The sequence below is a fragment of the Rhinopithecus bieti genome, unplaced genomic scaffold (assembly GCF_001698545.2).
Source record: "Rhinopithecus bieti isolate Rb0 unplaced genomic scaffold, ASM169854v2 scaffold_13247, whole genome shotgun sequence".
NCBI lineage: Eukaryota > Metazoa > Chordata > Mammalia > Primates > Cercopithecidae > Rhinopithecus > Rhinopithecus bieti.
The window spans coordinates 199549-219887 of NW_016807505.1; the positions used below are offsets into that span (position 1 = coordinate 199549).

Sequence of the window (20339 nt, forward strand, 5' to 3'; positions counted from 1 at the left end):
GAACCCAGAGGGCGGAGGTTGCAGTGAGCCAAGATTGCACCACTGCACTCCAGCCTGGGCAACAGAGTGAGACTCTGTCTCAGAAAAAAAAAAAAAAAGAAATGTTATTCTACCCTGTGAAGTCATGTTCCCAAACTAGATGTAAATCCTGTGTGAAATTGATTTAATAAATAGGTCTAAGATCCACCTAGGAATGATTTTATGTGTAATGTGAGGTTATAGACCAGATTTTATTTTTTCCTGTGGATGTATTTCTTGGAATATTTATTGAAAAATCCACATTCCCCCAATTAATCTCATAAATTATTTGTGTATATACACATGTGTCTGATTTGCTGACTCCCTTTTTTTCCATTGGTTTATTTCTCTTTGTGAAAATATCACACTATTTTAGTAAGAAACTTCATTTAACACAAGAATTCTCTCTCTAGGGCCTTCTCTTAACCCAGTGTGCTATTATGTAAAAAAGAAAGGACGAAAATCTGTAGGCCTTGCACCTACCAATATGCTCAGTTGCCCGTTGAAAAAAGAGGATAATTTAGAACTCATCATTACTGTTGACACTTCTGTCTTTAATGTCCTTGTGAATCTTAGACAACCTCCCCAACATCATTCCCTGCTTTGTTTGCTTAGTCCATTCTTGGTAGATTTTATGAGATGTCAATATTCCTCATTAGGACTCCCTCCTTCTGAAGCCTTTGGGATTTTGTACCCACCCAGCAACCACCAGAGGTGGCAGAAACCCCTACAGACATCCCTCTTGCGCAAGCGCAGTTGCCCCAAGAATGCGGGCCTCCTGCTGCAGACCACGCCCACCAAGGGCGGGGCCACAACCGCTGCAGCTGAGCTCAGCGCCTTCTGTGGGGTCTACAGTGTGGCAAGGCCAGCTGCCCCCTGGCTTTCCTCTGGAGCTGTTTGAGGAATGCGGTTCTTTTGCATAAGAAAGGCTTTTCTCTCCAGTCATTCTGCTTGCTGATCAAGAACACTTAACAGCTTCAGGCTCTCCTGGTAATATTCATTCTTACTTTTGTGTTTTTGTTTTAAGGTCCAAATATCTTTAATATTTGTATGCAGTTTTCTTTTTTATAATTTCACATAAACATCATCTAAAACCAACTTCGCATGTTCGTATTCTGTATTAACAACTTTCATTTTGTATTTAAAATGCATTCATAATCATTTTTTCAAAGTATCTTGTCAGTTCTTTTCATCTTTTCCATTATCATTCTTTACCTGTGCAATGGAAATATTACTTTTATTAGGAAAAGCAGATGTTACACGCTTTTTAGTGTTGTCGAGAAATTTCCTATGAAATATCTCTGGTTGAAAAGGAGAGGAACAAGATTTTCTCTGAGGCACAAGATCAAATATGCTCAGAATTTCATGCTTTAATAAAGGCTGTGATTATTTTCATGATATTGTTTAGCTTGTTCTAATTGTAAAAGGTGGACAAAATTAATTTATGTAGACAGAACATTATGACTCCCATTCTAAATGTAGAGATAGTCACTCCGCACTGCGCAAATAGGAATGTCGTCATGTTGTTTGCTTTTCTCCTTACCCAAAAACTGTAGACATTGCCTAGTCTTTGATTTGTTTTCCCAACTTGCTTTTGTAATTGTCTGCATGATGTTTGCACAGATAACCAATAATATACATGTATATTTTTTCTTACTATTTGATGAATGATTACTACATTTTTTTTTTTTTTTTTTTTTTTAGTTTTCAGTGAACCAAAAATATCATTCAGAAAACGTTGTCATCCATATCCAGGTAGCATATAGTTTTATAATCTGATCTTGTAATAAGGAAATTACAGTCCTTAATGATTTTCTATTATTAGCATTTTTTAAGTTTTGACGCTTGTGAGTGTTTGGGGATTTTCTTTTCTTTCTTTTTTTTTCCTTTTTTTGACTCTGTCAATAATTTAACACCTTTGTATTGGTTATCTTCTGGGTTGATGTCCATTGTTTAGGATGAACCTTCGACACTTCTCTGAGGTAGTTTTTATGTGACTTGGTAACCACCCAAGGGGTTCACCTTGCCAGCTGTCTAGACAGAGCCGATTTCTCAAAACAGGGGAACTGTAATAGGGAAACAACAGTTCACCCAGAGTCGGCTGTGCGGGAGACCATAGTTTTATTATTCCTCAAATCAGTCTCCCTCCCCGTAGGGGGATCAGGGGTTTCTAAGAATAATTTGGCGGGTAGGGGGTCGGAAAGAGGGGAGTGCTGATTGGTCAGGTTGGAGATGAAACCATAGGGAGTGGAAGCTGTCCTCTTGCGCTGAGTCAGTTCCCCGGTTGGGGCCATAAGATCAGATGAGTCAGCTTATTGATCTGGGTGGTATCCGCTGATCCATTGAGTGCAGGGCCTGAAATATATCTCAAGTACTGACTGAGCTTAGGTTTCTCAATAGTGATGTTATCCCCAGGAGCAGTTTGAGGCGGTTTAGAGTCCTGCAGTCTCCAGCTGAGTGAATCCTAAACCCTAATTTCTAATCTTGTAGACGATTCGTTATTCCTGCAAAGGCATGATGGAGGGGTGTTGTTTTGGGAAAGGTCTGTTACATCTTCGTTTAAAAGCTAAGCTATACACTAAATTCCTCCTGAAGTTAGTGGGGAATGAACAAGGGCGGCTTGGAGGTCAGAAGCCAGATGGAGTCGTTTAGGTTGGATATCTTTCATTGTAATAATTTTCTCGGTTATGATTTTTTGCAAAGGCGGTTGCAAAGTGATGGTTTAGTGTCCTGGGTAGTGAAAATGGGATTCCTCAACCTGAGTTGAACATGGATTTCCTCCTGAAGAAACAATTTAGGGCTCCAAATAGGAGACTAGGGGCCGGGCGCAGTTGCTCACACCTGTAACCTCAGCACTTTGGTAGGCTAAGGCGGGTGGATCACAAGGCCAGGAGTTCGAGACTAACCTGGCCAACATGGTGAAACCCTGTCTACCAAAAAAAAAAAAAAAAAAAATTAGCCGGGCATGGTGGCATGCACCTGTAATCCCAGCTACTCAGGAGGCTGAGGCAGGAGAATTGCTTGAACTCAGGAGGCTGAGGTTGCAGTGAGCCAAGATCAAGCCACTGCACTCCAGCCTGGGTAACAGAGAAAAACTCTGTGGGATATGATGAGGTTTCTCTTCAAATAGCCTGATCAATTCTTTATTATTTAATTCATAGTAAACCCCCAGCCCCTTTTCCTTTTTCCCCTTTTTTCCTTTCTGCCTTTGTTACGTGCCCGGACACGCCACAGTACCAGGCTTATCAGTACCAGCTCACATTCCTTTCCTTATTTGGCAAGGAGACTAGCTCTCTAGCTCATTGCAGACACCCCTTCCCCTCTCCTCTCTCTCCCTTACATGCCCACCTCATCTAAAGAAAGTTCAAATATCTAGTCAACCGGGATTAGTTCACATTGTGCGACCGGACTCCGGCCAATGGGGAAAGGGTAGAGGGGCAGGACTTGCGTCAGGAATAAAGGCTCTTGTGCCCCTTTGTTCAGGTGTGCTTTCATGGCGGCTGGCCAAGGAGAAGCACCCCTCTGCGCAGAAGTAAAATTGCTTTGCTAAGAAACCTTCGTTTGAGTGTTCAATCTCCTTAGGATTTTGAGCATTATTCCCAACAATTCAATCTCAAAAAAAAAAAAAAAAAAGACCAGGATTGATTTAGGGCCTGTATTGTAAATTGTACAAATGTCAACAGGATTGTATTGAGAGGAACACATTCTCCAGTGAAGGAAGCATTCCTGCAGGATGAGTCCCTGAGACTCACTAGCAAATTTCATACAAGTGATGAAATCCTCAGTCTAATGGACTAAAACAATTCCGGGGCATTTGTTAAAGATGTTTAAGATGTGAGAAACCAACAGATTAACAGTATTGATACTTTGTGTATATTTTTATTCCAAATTAATAGATGTGTTACAGGGAAAGGGTCCTGATCCAGACCCCAAGAGAGGGGCCTTGATATTCAGGGCCAGTCTGCAGAGTAAAGTTAAAGTAAGTTGATTAAGAAAGTAAAGGAAGAAAAGAATGGTTATGCCATCGACAGCAGCCCTGTGGGCTGCTGGATTCCCATTTTTATCGTTATTTATTGATTATATGCTAAACAAAGGGTGGATTATCCCTGCCTCCCCTTTTTAGACCACATAAGGTAACTTTCTGACGTTGCCATGGCATTTGTAAACTGTCGTGGTACTGGTGGGATGTAGCACTGAGGACAACCAGAGGTCACTCTCGTCACCATCATGGTTTTCATGGGTTTTAGCCGGCCTCTTTACTGCATGCTGTTTTATCGGCAAGGTCTTTATGACCTGTATCTTGTGCGAATCTCCTGATGTGACTTAAAATGACTTAACCATCTGGGAATGCAGCCCAGTAGGTCTCATCCTCATTTTACCCAGCCCCATTCAAGATGGAGTTGCTCCCCTTTTTAGACGTCTGTTCACGTGCCTCTGGCAGGTGGACATTTGTTTGCCAAGCAATGCTGCAGTCAGGGGCTCTGGATTTCAGTCCTCCATACAGAGAATGTCAAGGGCAGACCTTAATAAAATAAATAAATGAATAACCAAATTTTAAAAATTACTTCTCATTTCCATTCTTTTATTGTGTTATAATCTGACACCATTAACTTTAATTTCCTTGCATATGGAGAGCAACTTGATACAAACTGTGGTATTTATTTAGTGAAGGAAAGAGACAAGATGATTCCCAAATGTAAAGAAAACTGGAAGTTTTGTGGGAAACAATAGAGGAGATAAGACTTACCAGTTTCTGCCGGGCGCGGTGGCTCACGCCTGTAATCCCAGCACTTTGGGAGGCCAAGGCAGGCAGATCATGAGGTCAGGAGATCGAGACCATCCTGGCTAACCCAGTGAAACCCTGTCTCCACTAAAAATACAAAAAATTAGCTGGGCGTTGTGGCAGGCACGTGTAGTCCCAGCTACTCGGGAGGCTGAGGCAGGAGAATTGCTTGAACCCGGGAGGCAGAGCTTGCAGTGAGCTGAGATTGCACCACTGCACTCCAGCCTGGGCGACAGAGCAAGAACTCCGTCTCAAAAAAAAAACAAAAAATTTACCAGTTTCTATTTATTTTAATGAGAATTGTGTGGCTCATTTATAAATAGAAAGCTCCATTTAAATTACAGGTGCTTTTTGATTTATGATGAGGTTACTTCCAGATAAACCCATCACAAGTTAAAAATGTCATCAGTCAAAAATGCATTGAAGACACCTAACTTACTTAAAATCATAGCGTAGCCTATCCTCCTTAAGTGTGCTCAAAACAGTTATATTAGCCTAATGTTTGGAAAAATCATCCACACAAAGCCTATTTTATCATAAAGTGTTGAATATCTCATGTAATTTATTGAATACTGTACTGAAACAGAGAAACAGAAAGACTGGACACTCAAAGTATAGTTTCCATTAATATGTATTGCTTTTGTTTAATTTTAAAATTTTAATTTGAATCATAGCAAGTCAGGAAGCCCATATATTATAAAATGTAATAAGTTTACCAGCCATAAATAACAACCAATCACAGGAAACTCAGGGATTTGGTTGAGGTGAGGTGGTTCAACCTATTACACCCATTTCCTTCATCTCTAATGGGCTGCCCTTCATCCTTGGGGTTGTTGCAGGGTGGCTGTGCAGTACAAAGACCTGAGAATCACTTGAATCTGGAAAGTGGAGGTTGCACTGAGCTGAGATTGTGCCACTGCACTCTGGCCACTGCATTTTAGCATAATCCACCCTTTGTTCAGCATATAATCAATAAATAACAATAAAAATGGGAGTTCAGCAGCCCACAGGGCCGCTGTCTATGGCGTAACCATTCTTTTCTTCCTTTACTTTCTTAATAAACTTGCTTTCACTTTGCTCTGCAGACTGGCCCTGAGTATCAAGGCCCCTCTCTTGGGGTCTGGATCAGGACCCTTTCCCTGTAACATATCTATTAATTTGGAATAAAAATATACATAAAGCATCAATGCTGTTATTTATTCATGTATTTATTTTTATTAAGGTCTGCCCTTGACATTTTCTGTATGGAGGACTGAAATCCAGAGCCCCTGACTGCAGCATTGCTTGGCAAACAAATGTCCATCTGCCAGAGGCACGTGAATCAGAGCAGCTCCATCTTGAATGGGGCTGGGTGAAATCTAGCAGATAGGGCAACAGAGTGAGACCCTATCTCAAAAACATAAATAAATAAAAGGAAAATACCTCTGTCAAAGTGCAGTGATGCATTGCTTCATCATGGAAATACCATCTAAGAAATGCATCGTTGGGTGATTTCATCAGTGTGCAAACATGGAGAGCATTACACAAACCTAGAGGGCATAGCCTACTACACATCCAGGCTGTATGGTGTTTACTATTGCTCCCAAGCCATAAGCCTATAAGCATGTGACCATCCTAAATACTATAGGCAATTGTAACACAATGATAAGCATTTAAACATATAACCTATCTAAACACAGAAAACGTAAAAATATGGTATAAAACAAAAATTATTGTTCCGTTGTACAGACGGTTGCCATGCCTGGAGCTTGCAGGACTGGAAGTTCTTCTGGGTGAGTCAGTGCTTGAGTTCTGTGAAGACCTAGGACATTACTGTACACTACTGCAGACTTTAGAAACACTGTAAACTAAGGCTACACTTAATTTATTAAAAACTGAAGTAATTGTTTTATGACATTATGACAGCTTTGACATCTCTAGGTGATAGGAAGTTTTCAGGTCCATTATAATCTTTTTTTTTTTTTTTGGGGGGGGGGATGGAGTCTCGCTCTGTCGCCCAGGCTGGAGTGCAGTGGCCGGATCTCAGCTCACTGCAAGCTCCGCCTCCCGGGTTCCCGCCATTCTCCTGCCTCAGCCTCCCGAGTAGCTGGGACTACAGGCGCCGCCACCTCGCCCGGCTAGTTTTTTTGCATTTTTTTAGTAGAGACGGGGTTTCACCGTGTTCGCCAGGATGGTCTCGATCTCCTGACCTCGTGATCCGCCCGTCTCGGCCTCCCAAAGTGCTGGGATTACAGGCTTGAGCCACCGCGCCCGGCCGATTTATGTTAAAAGCCCTTCCGTAGTTATAAAAGCATAAGTGTTAGTCACATAAAAATATAAACAATCTTGAAATTAATTCATAAGTAAATTAATAGATATCTTGAAATTGTGCTTATGATAGTTCTAAACCAGACTTTAATGCACAATCTTGAATATCTTAATCACACTGGCATGAAGACTGATGGCAATAAAACATTTCTTAACAAAAGACACTGCAGCATTTTCTGTGCAATTTGCACCATTCCTCTTCACGCCTGTTCTGTCAGTGTTGCTGCAGGCCATCCTACAAGAAATGACAACAGGTTTCAGTACAAGTTCATGCAAATAATGAAAAGCATGTCATGGCTACCACTAGGCTAACAGCTATTATAATAAAATTTGAATAAAAAAAAAGACTAGAAATGATGAAATATGACAATAACGTTGGAAATATTTATCAATGGAGCCATATTAATATAGGTGAATTTTAGAGAACAAAATACTTTTCCTAGGTTTGCAAGGACAAAACTGTCCAAAAGAACAGAAGAGGGACAGATGAGGTAGAAGCAGCATGGCCCATGAGAGGGGCTCTGTGGTGGATTGAGGATGGAGAGGCTGGTGAAAAGGCTGGGCAGAGTCAGGGCTCACATCCTGACCTGAGAACAGAAGAGAGCACAAGAAACAGGTTCATCTTCAGGTACAAACCCTCTTCGGACTGAAAGAGAGATGGGGTGTCTAGGGAAGTAGGCAAGCATTTGGGTGAGGGGAGTCACTGATTCATTAGTGAAACACAGCAAAAGCAAAATCTGTGCTGCTGTTTGTCCACTGCAGATGTGGGGCTCACAGGGGAGCAACATAGACAAAGTTGCCAAATTCTCAGGTGTTTAAGACCAGTGGGGATTCAGAAAACTCAACAGAAACTGAACTACAAGTGCAAGAGCTGCCCTTGGGCACTCAGGGGACAGGCATCAGGCCTGGGATGCGATGGACAAGGGGGGCCTCCAGGAGGAGGAGCATTGGAGGAGATGCTGGAGAGTGAGGGGCCGAGGTCCACCAGACAGGGGAGGGAAAGGGAAGAGGAAACAGTGTGTCTGGCACAGGTCAGGGTGTGAGATAAGGACAGTGGGTTGGAAGGATCGCTGGAATGAGTAATATGTGAGGAGGCAGAAGCAGGAAGGACAGACCATGAAGGGACTGGGCAGGGGAGGGAGGGCAGCTCTGGAAGTGATGCAGAGGCTGCTCCCTAAGGACTGCATTCTGTGGGGAGAAGTTCAAATGCCTTTTCTTCTTTTAAGTGTTACCCACAGTCCATGAGATCTACTGACAAGGAAGACAGTTGGAACAAGTAAGGATAGTCCTTGTTTGATGGCAAAGAGCAGCAGCATTACCAGGAGGGGTTGGTGATGGGGAGGGGCAAGGTTGGGGAAGGGCAGAGAAGTTTCTTTCCCCTCAGCCATTTTGCAGATGTAGGTTGGATCACTGGATCACAAATTCACAGTGGCTGGCTCACAGCCACCTTGCATCACAGGGTGAGAGCGGCCTCACAGGAAACTGCAGATGAGGGAGGTTCACAGCTGCACAGAAGAAGGACCCCAGGTAACTTTCAGTGAAGGTTGGCAGGGGGCTGCAGAGGTGACAGCAATGATGATGGTGGGCAGTGTGCAGCCTTTTGGGGCACTGTCTTCATGGACATGCAGATGTGCACCCATCTGTGTCTGCATGTCCTCTTCAGTATTCTGACATTCTTATAAAATCCTCATGAGTTTCTCATTGTTCTGAGACCATAACATGTATTTTGACTTTTTTCTATCGTATGTACCTTTTCTTGTGTACCTAGCAAAATTTACCTAAATTCCTTGTTGCTAGATTATTCATAGCTATTTTATACATAGCTAATAACATAGTTATTAAGTATTTTCCAACTTAATAACTAAATGAATTGCTCTGCTTTGTGTGCTTTTGCTTAATCATTCCTGAAGATTCATGTCTCCTCACTTCAGGGGAGCCACCCCTGCATGTTGATAAGCAGGAGTTCAGTTTAGAGTGTTCTGTTTTCCTAGTTACCTGCGGACACAGCTATGCTCTGGAAGCTATGAAACTCTCAATACTCATTTGAAAATTCCAATTGCTTTATCTTTTACTTAGCTTTCACCTTATTTACAGTACTCTCCATTTTCTTTTTTCTTTTTTTCTTTTTTTTTTTTTTTTTTTTTTTTTTTTTTTGAGGCGGAGTCTTCCTCTGTTGCCCAGGCTGGAGTGCAGTGGCCGGATCTCAGCTCACTGCAAGCTCCGCCTCCCGGGTTTACGCCATTCTCCTGCCTCAGCCTCCCGAGTAGCTGGGACCACAGGCGCCCGCCACCTCGCCCGGCTAGTTTTTTGTATTTTTTTTAGTAGAGATGGGGTTTCACCGTGTTAGCCAGGATGGTCTCGATCTCCTGACCTCGTGATCCACCTGCCTCAGCCTCCCAGAGTGCTGGGAGGTGAGCCACCATGCCTGGCCCTTTTTTTTTTTGAAGTGGAATTTTGCTTTTGTCACGCAGGCTAGAGTAGAATGGCTCAATCTCCGCTCACTGCAACCTCTGCCTCCTGGATTCAAGCGATTCTCTTGCCTCAGCCTCCCTAGTAGCTGGGATGAGTCCTTGTTTGATGGGAAGTTTCCGTTTCCAAAACAAAAAATAAAATAAATAAATAAAAAAATTTTTACAAAGAAAAGAAAAAGAGAGCAGGCGCCTGCCACCACGCCCAGCTCATGTTTGTATTTGTGGTAGAAATAGGGTTTCACCATGTTGGCCAGACTGGTCTCCAACTCCTGACCTCAGGTGATCTGCCCACCTCAGCCTCCCAAAGTGCTGGGATTACAGGTGTGAGCCACCGAGCCCGGCCAATGGTTTTTGTTTGTTTGTTTGCTTTGTTTTCAATAGATACATTTCCCCCCATGCTCCCTCACTGCATTCTCCAAATTTTGATAAGATGCATTTTAATTTAAACTTAGTTCAAAATGTCGTTTAATTTTCTCTTGAGATTTCTTGCATCATGTGTTATTTAAAAGTATGTTGGTTAATCTCCGTGTAGTTTGAAGTTTACCAGTTATGTGCCTTTTATTGATTTTGATCTTAATTTTATTGGGGTTTTAGGGTATATATTTGTTAACATGAAAATCATAAGATCTATACATTTGGAAAGAAAAAAAGCTATAAATATTCTTGTAGGTAGCCCTATGGCATGTGTACTGAACAAACATGCATGTAACCTATGACCCATGTTCATCTTGGTGTGAAGACTGAGTTTTGTTTCTTTTTTTTTTTTTTTTTTTGAGACAGAGTCTTACTCTGTCCCCCAGGCTGGAGTGCCATGGCACCATCATGGCTTACTGTAACCTCTACCTCCCGGGTTCAAGCGATTCACCTGCCTCAGCCTCCCAAATAACTGGGGTTACAGGCACTTGCCACCATGTCCAGCTAATTTTTGTATTTTTAGTTGAGACAGGATTTCACCATGTTGGCCAGGCTGGTCTTGAACTCCTGACCTCAGCTAATCCACCCGCCTTGGCCTCCCAAAGTGGTATGATTACAGGAACGAGCCACCGCGCCCGGCCAAGACTTAACGTTTAAATGTATTACAGTTAGGCCCTACGCACAGAAGCCCCTTTCAGGACACAAAGGTAGACAAGTACACAGTCTCTGTAAACCAGTCAGACCCAGTACATGTTTGGTGGGCTCTTATCAGAAGAAAGTCACTGAAATCAGTCTCTTGTGCAATCAAAGCCGTAGCTATGGCTGGAGGAACAGAGGGTGGAGTCAGCGTCTGGCGGTGGATGAGCTGCAAATTGTTTTAAGATTGTTTGTGTGGAAGTCAGTGCTTGCTTATTGGCTAGAGAAAAAGATAAACCTCCTGTGAGTTAGAACATACCTCAAGTATAGGGGTGAGTGACTTAACCCTTGCCTGGCATGGCCTTAGGTCTTGTTTATAATTTGATACCTTATTGCCGCCAAGAAGAGTTCATTCCTTCATTCTTATGATCTCTATTTTAACATGAATGCTGGTCAGTTGTTGTGTCTAAACTGCAAAAGAGACAGATGATAAGGAGGCATGTCCCACTTCCTGTCCCATCGTGGCTGGAAACTCAGTCTTTATAGTTTCCTTGGGGTCCTGTCTGTTCAGTCAGTTGGGAGGCTTAGGATTTTATTTTTAATTCTCATAGAGTGTTGAAGTCACCCACTATAATAGTGGATTCATCTATTTTTCTGTTTTAACAGTTTCTGCCTCATAGTTGTATGTTCTGTTGCTACATGTTAGAATTATTATACTTTCTTGGAAAATTGACCCCACTATTATTATGTAAGGCCTTTCTATTTCCCTGACAATTTTTCTAACTCTATAGTCAGCTTTTTCTGAAATTAATATAACTACTCCTTTTTCTATTTGCTTGCGATATTTTGTTCCATCTTTTACTTTCAGTTAATATGTCTCCATTTTTATTAAATAACAGATGAAACGAGATGTATGTACTATGTATAACATGAGGTTTGAATAATAATGTGCGTTGTGGAATAGCTAAATCCAGCTAATTAACATGTGCACTACCTCACATAGTTATCATTTTTGTGGAGAGAACACTTTCTATCCACTTTTCTTTTTTTTTTTTTTTTGAGACAGAGTCTTGCTCTGTCGCCCAGGCTGGAGTGCAGTGTTGCGATCTCGGCTCACTGCAAGCTCCGCCTCCCGGGTTCATGCCATTCTCCTGCCTCAGCCTCCCAGGTAGCTGGGATTACAGGTGCCTGCCACTATGCCCGGCTAATGTTTTGTATTTTTAGTAGAGACGGGTTTTCACCATGTTAGCCAGGATGGGCTCGATCTCCTGACCTTGTGATCCACGCACCTCGGCCTCCCAAAGTGCTGGAATTACAGGCGTGAGCCATCGCGCCTGACCGTTCTATCCACTTTTTTAGCATTTTAAAAAATAGACACAGGCTCTCCCTCTGCACCTAGGCTGGAGTGCAGTGGTTTGACCACAGCTCACTGCAGGGTAGACCTCCTGAGCTCAAGCAATCCTCCTGCCTCAGCTTCCCATGTGGCTGGGACTACCAGTGCACACCACCATGCCCAGCTAATTTTTATCATTTTAAAAATAAGACTGTATGTTTTTTAACTATAGAGACCATGTTGTACAATAGATCTCTTGAAATTGTTCCTCCTTTCTGACTGAAATTTTCTATCAATCCACAAACATCTGCCCAACCCCACCCTCAACCCCAGGCTCTGGTAACTACCGTTCTATACCCCCACTTGTACGAAATCACATTTTTTAGATTTCACATGAGTAAGATCTTGAGGTATTTATCTTTGCATGCTTAACATTTCAGTTAACATACTCCAGGTTCAACCATGTTGTTGCAAATGACAGGATTTCCTTTTTATATGCCTCAGTAATACTCCATTGGGGATAGATATATAATTTTCTTTATCTGTCAATGGACACATAGGTTGATTCCATATCTTAGCTATTGTGAACAATGCTAAACACTTCTCATTGAGGAGTGTTGAAGTCACCAACTATAATAGTGGATTCATCTATTTTTCCTGTTTTAACAGTTTCTGCCTCATAGTGGTTTGAACGATGCTAAAATATACATGAGAGTGTGGATCTCTCTTCAACATACCGATTTCATTTTATTCGAATATGTAACAAGCGTTGGGATTGCTAGATCTTATGGTAGTTCTATTTTTAATTTTTTGAGGGGCCTCTATACTTTTTTCCATAATGGCTGTACCGATTAACATTCTCATCAACAGTGTGCAGGGGTTTCCTTTACATTCTCACCAACACCAACATTTACAACCTTTACATTCTCACCAACATCTTTACTCTTTTTGATAATGGCTTTGTAATAGGTATAATGTGATATCTCATTTTGGTTTTAATTTACAATTCCCTATACCTGTCTTTATATTGAAATGTTTTCTTTAGAGAACATACAGTTAGGTCTTGTTTTTTGATCCACTCAAACAATCTGTGTCTTTTCATTGGTGGTTTTGGACCATTGACAGTCAACGTGATGATTGATATAGCAGATTGACATCTACCAAATTTATTTCTGCTTTTCATTTGCTGCCCTTGTTCTTTGTTCGTCCTCCTGTCTTCCATTTGTTTGCTTCCCTTTATGGTTTTAATTGAGAATTTCACATGATCCAATTTTCTCTTCTTAGCATATCATTTATTTTCTTTTTATTTTTAAATATTTTAGTAGTTGCCATATAAAGAAAACTTTTCATATTTTAGTTGATATAACAGATAACAGTTTGTTAAAAACAAAAATTGTAACCATGTATTTGACAAGGTATTCTTATGTTTATAGTTTGAGTGTGTGTGCATGCATATGGGTGGGGGTGTGTGTGTGTGTGTGTATATACACATATATATACATATACATATACATGAATGCGCATATATAAATGCCGTGAATGACAGCAATAGTGCAAATTACCAAAGGTACAAATTAGGATTGTTTCCTTCTTACAGGCAACTCACACTACTTGTGAACTGATAGAGTGTTATTTGAAAGGGAGTTTGAATTAACTGTAAATTTAGCGACTGGTTATTGGATTAAGGTCCTCCATTCCTTGGCTGGCTGTTGTCCAGAGGCTGCGTTCAGCTCTTCCCATGTTGGCTTCTTCCACATGGCAGAATGCTCCATCAAAGGTACAAAGGGAGAGTTTGCTAGCAAGACAGAAATAACGATTTTACATAGCATAATTACCCATGTGATATACCTTCAGCTGTGCTCTATTCTCTTGTTTCAAAATAAGTTAAGGTTCCTGCCCATGCTTACAGGGAGAGGATTAGAATGCAAGGTTGTGCTCACCAGTAGGTAAGAATCATTGGGTGCCAATCTAGGGTCTGCCTGCTCTGTCAGATCTTCAACCTACAACAGTTTCTGAGTGTTCAATTATTTTGTATAACCTGAACTCTTTTGCAAAGTACCAGTCAGGTATTTTATGGCATGTCTCACAAAATGGATTAGTCTCATGGGTCTCATTATTACAATAGAGATAAGCATTAATTTAGACACATGTATCTGAGTGTTAAGAAAAACTGAACAATATATCACTTAGAAATACAAAAGGAGAGGCCAGGTGCAATAGCTCACACTCGTCTTCCCAGCACTTTGGGAGGACGAGGTGGGAGGATCACTTGAGGCCAGGAGTTCCAGACTAGCCTAGGCAACATAGCCAGACCCTATCTCTAACAACAACAACAACAACAACAACAACAACAACAAAAATTAAAAATTGGCCAGGCATGGCGGTGCACACCTGTGGTCCCAGCTACTAGGGAGGCTGAGGCAGCAGGATGTCTTGAACCTGGGAGATGGAGGCTAAAGTGAGCCATGATCACATGACTGTGCTCCAGCCTGAGCTACAGAGTGATACCCTGTCTCAAAAAAAATGGAGATATGGGCCGGGTGCGGTGGCTCAAGCCTGTAATCCCAGCACTTTGGGAGGCCGAGACGGGCGGATCACGAGGTCAGGAGATCGAGACCATCCTGGCTAACACGGTGAAACCCCGTCTCTACTAAAAAATACAAAAAAAAAACTAGCCGGGCGAGGTGGCAGGCGCCTGTAGTCCCAGCTACTTGGAGGCTGAGGCAGGAGAATGGCGTGAACCCGGGAGGCGGAGCTTGCAGTGAGCTGAGAACCGGCCACTGCACTCCAGCCCCGGCGACAGAGCGAGAATCCGTCTCAAAAAAAAAAAAAAAAAAAAATGGAGATATGCACTAAGGGGCATTCAACAATATTGACAAGGTTTGGCTTGTTATACTGGGAAGGGAATTTATAAAAAAAAAGAAACTTGTTAAATTTTAGAATAGTTTAGATTTACACAGCAGTTGCCAAGATAATACAGATCATTTGCTTATGCCTGGCATATAGTTTCCTTTATTGTTAATCCCTTACATTAGTGGGTGATATTTGTCACAATTCATAATTCAACAGTACACATTATCTTCTCTACAATTCACATTTTATTTAGAATTTTTCTTCTACCTAATGAACACTTGTGTTTCAGGATCCCCTCCAGGAGACCACATCATGTTTAGAAATCCCATCTCATTAGGTTCCTTCTGCCTGTGACAATTTCTCAGACTTCCTTTGTTATTCATGACATTAACATCCCCAATTTGGGATTTCTCTGACATTTTTCTCATGATTATACTGGAGTTGGGTTTGGGGAAGGAAGATCACCGAGAGAAAATGTCATTGTAATCACATCATATCACAGGTGTCTACTATCAACTTGATTCATGCCTGTTGACAGTAATTTAACTACCTGGACAAGGTAGCTTTTGTCAGATTTCTTTACTGTAAAATTCTTTCTTTCTCCACTCTCCCTGTTTTACTTTTTGAAAATAAGTCAGCATACATAGCACATACTTAAGAACAAGAAATTCATGCTCTACCTCCTTATGAACTGAGTACCTAAAACAAGAGTTGAGAACTCTCTACCGTATACAGTTGGCCTGTTCTCCACCATTATTTCATATCATTTATTTATACCATATTGAATATTATATGAAATTGTGTATCTTCAGTTTACACCTCCCTTGCAGTCCTTTATTTATTTCATTGCTCAAATTGTTCCATTGTTGGCCACTGGAAGGTCTCTCAGTTGGCTTCTGTATCATTTTGAAATAACCACATTATTTTGGTTAGATTTTGCTTGTTTGGTGGTTCAATTATAAAGATGTTTCATATTTTCTTACTTTCAGGCACTACATGGTCCTCCAGGCCAATGGTTTTTATTTCGTGCCCAAGCCTAGTACCCATCATTTCTTCCATGGGTCCTAGTTTCTTTTATTGGAAAATGCCTTTGAAAACAAAGATACAGACCCAGGTATATTCACTGATACTGGGTCATCTGTCGATTTGAGGAGTAGTCAGCTGACAAAACAATGAAACATACCTGTGTATACTAACCCACACATATACACATACCTGTAAATATTTCCTCACGTGTTCATATATAACTTGATTAAACATAAATTCCTACTAATGTCTCCAGCACCACATTAATATACTGAATATATTATAATATACTCAGTATAATATAATATAATATACTGAATATATTATAATATATTCAGTATAATATAATATAATATACTATAATATAATATAATATACTGAATCAGTCTCCCCATTCCCACTACTTGGTTGTAACCCCCACTCTAACAGTGAGTGAGTTGGCCTTGTTAGCTTAATCACCAAGTTTTAGGCTACATGCATAGTGACTTCAGAATTGTTAATCCACACTCTCATGAAGAAGAACATTACCAACTAAAGTACAGTGCTCACAGACAACTCCTTTGACCTTTAGATGCAGAATCTTCACTTTGTATCCAAGTTACTTAGGTCAGTTCTTTCCCCCGCCTCTCAGCTTCCTTTAGTGGGGTTATATCATACATTTCTTATTCCTTTTTATTTTCTCTGTATTCCTCCATGGGATCCCCCTACCTACAAATAATTTTTATATTTTGTTTTTTGTTTGTTTGTTTGTTTTTTGAGATGGAGTCTCACTCTGTCTCCCAGCCTGTAGTGCAGTGGTGTGATCATGGCTCACTGCAACTTCTGACTCCCAGGTTCTAGCAATTCTCTTGCCTCAGCTTCCCAGGTGGCTGAGATTATAGGCATGCAACACCACACCCAGATAATTTTTTAGTTTTTTTTTTAGCAGAGACAGGGTTGTACTATGTTGGCCAAGCTGGTCTCAAACTCCTGACCTCAGGTAATCCACCCACCTCGGTCTCCCACCTGCTAGGATTACAGGCATGAGCCACCATGCCTGGCTTACAAATAATATTTTAAATTTCCATACATTTAGGTTCACTGTTTGTATTATAAAGTTACGCAGGGTTTCAAAAACAGTATGATGTAGCCGCCATGCAGGACGGTTTTATTACCCTGAAGAAATTCCATCTACTTCACCTATTTCACTGTCCTTCTTGGAGAGTCCCTAGTTAACATGCATCTGTTTACTATCTCTATTGTTTTACCTTTCCCAGGGTGTCATATAAATGGAGCTGCACAGTTTGTAGTCTTTTCAAACTGGCTTACTTAGCTTAAAAATGTGCCTTTAATTTTATAAAGTATATCTTACAGTGATTTGGATTTGTATTGCCGAAGGACTAATGATGTTGATCATCTTTTTATGTGCCCTTTGGGGATACATACATATTCTCTGAAGAAATGTCTATTTATACAGTTTACCCATTTTTAGTTGGGATATTTGTCTTTTACTTTTTGAGATGTGACAATCTTTTATATATTCTGAACAGTAGACCCTCATTACCTATATGACTAGCAAATATTTTGTCTTGTTTTTTTTTTTTTTTTAGACAGTCTCGCTCTGTCGCCCAGGCTGGAGTGCAGTGGCACGATCTCGGTTCACTGCAACTTCCACCTCATGGGTTCACACCATTCTCCTGCCTCAGCCTCCCGAGTAGCTGGGACTACAGGCGCCCAGCATCATGCCCGACTAATGTTTTGTATTTTTATTAGAGATGGGGTTTAGTAGAGATGGGGTTTAGTAGAGATGAGACTCAGTCTCAAAAAAGTACAAAAATAAAAAATAAATAAAAATAAAATTATTAAAAAAGTGAAACTCCGTCTCAAAAAAAAAAAAGGCCGGGTGTGGTGGCTCATGCCTGTAATTCCAACACTTTGGGAAGCTAAGGCAGGCTGATCACACTGCACTCTAGCCTGGGCAACAGAGCAAAACTCCGTCTCAAAAAAAAAAAAATTCCTCGTTGAATTGCCTTGGCAACTTTTGCAAATCCATAGACTATAAATGTCAGGGTGAATCTTTGGGCAGTCATTTATATTCCATTGACCTATATTGCTGTCCTTATGCCAGTACCACAATGTCCTCATTACTATCACTTTATATTGTTTTGAAATCCCATAATCTAACTTTGTTCTGCTTCTCATTATTAATGTGGCTCTTTTAGATCTCATGAATTTCCATATGAATTTTAGAATCAGCTTACAAATTACTCTCCCCTTTGCCCCAAAAAGCAACAGGGATTTCCATAGCACAACATCATCACTCTGCTGGACAGCAAGAGGGTGTGTCCGGGAACCACACCTAGTCTACAAAGCCATGGGACTACATACCACACTTCCAGGGACATTTACAAAATCAAGACTCTTCTTTTTATGGTCTGAAATCACAGAGTATATTCTCCATATCTCATTCCTACCTTCAATGAGGAAATGAGTTCCTGGGATCTGAAGACCTGGAGTGAGAGTTGCAGCTGACCTAGACCACATTTCTCACTTGTAAGATCAGAATAGCAAACATGTATGTACTAGTAATTTGGACATTTGCAATTCAAGAAATCTCACACCTCCCAGAGCATATTTCATTCACTCCATGAGAAAAAAACAAACTCACTTAAATCTTCATCTTCAGAAAAAAAAGAAAAGGCAGAGTGGCAGACCAAAAACAAGCCGTATGTCAGGCTGGAGTAGGAGTGACCAGTGTCAAAGTGGAAAATGAGGGCTGATGAGCTTTGGTTCTCAGGCTTCAGAGTAAAGATGGTAGATGCAAAACTATCTATCCACCATGGGTTTATACTGATAATTTGGCAGTAAGTGAAAGAATAGTGTAATCAGCTGATGTCAGAGTGCACCTTTTAACAACGTTCAAGTACAGATGCATCTTAAAATTGACATTGTGAAAACAAAGTTTTCCAGAATCTAGTCATAATATGGCTGTCCTTGTCTGCACATGCAGGAACTTGATCTAAAAACCTTTGATTGACGTCTTCCGGTGATACGATCACCATCAAAACTTACAGAGGTGCTGTCAGTAGGTTGAATAGACAATCTCACAAATAGGAGTCTAGGACTCTGTCAAGAAATGTGATGTCACCAAAGTTCCTGGTTAGCAAAGATGATGATAATGTGGGGAAAATCATGGACAGAATGTGTTAGAAGGTGATTCCGAAGAGTTTGATCTGAGTGACAAGAATTTTAGGAATGTTGTTGTTAGTGTATTCTGCTTCTATTTTCCATCTTTGTCATCACAGAAGTGATGTAAGACTAATACCTACACTTATAGTAGTTGATTTTTCAGTAATAAAATTCTAAGTGATAAGATGTATTTGTGCAATAGTCTACGAATTTATTCCTTTATTGTGACACAAAATAATGATGCATTTTACAGTTGACTCAAATAATAACTATTTCAATTCCTTAGAAAACACTGTATTAGAAAATGTGGCTTAGTGTTTAGTATAGATGTGCTATTAGTCTACAGGTTTTAAGTATTATTAGTTCATTCAATTCTCACAACATTTCAAGAGGTAGGCACTATTACCACTCCCAAGTTCCAGTTATGAATCTGAGCTAAAGCCTCACAGGAAAGGAGCAGAACAACCTGAGCTGGACTTGGTCTGTCTCCAGAATCTTTGTTTACATCAACTATGTTAGAATATCTTTTCTTCTATATGATAAATACATCCTAAGTCTTGTTTCAGAAATCATTCTTTACACAATAATATGAAATTATTTTCTCAATTGCAATCTAAATGCTACATAAAATTGTTTTATATTCAGGTCAATGAACCATCTGGTGATCATTTTGTATGTAATGTGGGGTCAAAGGTCAGATTTTATTTCCCCTCCCCCCACAGAAGGATATTCAATTTCCTACAGCATTGATAGAAAATCAATTTTCCCCCCATTGAACTTTCTTAAATATGTATGTTTGGAGTTTTCCACCAGCCATGGTAGCTCACACCTGAAATCCCAGCAATTTAGGTGTCTGTGGTGTGAGGACTGCTTGAGCCCAGGAGTTTCAGAAAGGCCTAGGCAACATAGTGAAACACTGTCTCTATAGAAATAAAAATTTTAGGCTGGGTGTGGTAGCTCACACCTGTAATCCCAGCACTTTGGGAGGCCAAGGTGGGTGGATCACCTGAGGTCAGGTGTTCGAGACCAGCCTGGCCAACACACTGAAACCCCGTCTCTACCAAAAATACAAAAACTAGCTTGGCATGGTGGCGTATGCCTGTAGTCCTAGCTACTCAGGAGGCTGAGGCAGGAGAATCGCTTGAACCCAGGAAGCAGAGGTTGCAGTGAGCCGAGATCACACCACTGCACTCCAGCTTGGGTGATGGAGCGAGACTTTGTCTCGGAAAAAAAAAAAAAAAAAATTGTAACAATAACGAGTGTTCAATACTCATTCTACTTGCTAACACTATGCAGCTTCAAATCTTGCCTTTTTTTTTTTTTTTTTTTT

At 40.8% G+C, this 20339-nt stretch overlaps 1 long non-coding RNA gene across 1 annotated transcript in view; it reads left to right on the top strand.

Annotated features, from left to right (window-relative positions):
- Positions 1–830: 830 nt before the first annotated feature.
- LOC108535947 (uncharacterized) overlaps positions 831–20339 on the top strand; it is an 84420-nt gene continuing 64911 nt past the window's right edge. The window contains exon 1 of the long non-coding RNA XR_001887364.1: positions 831–1008. This is a non-coding gene — a long non-coding RNA (uncharacterized LOC108535947). The remainder of the gene's footprint in view (positions 1009–20339) is intronic.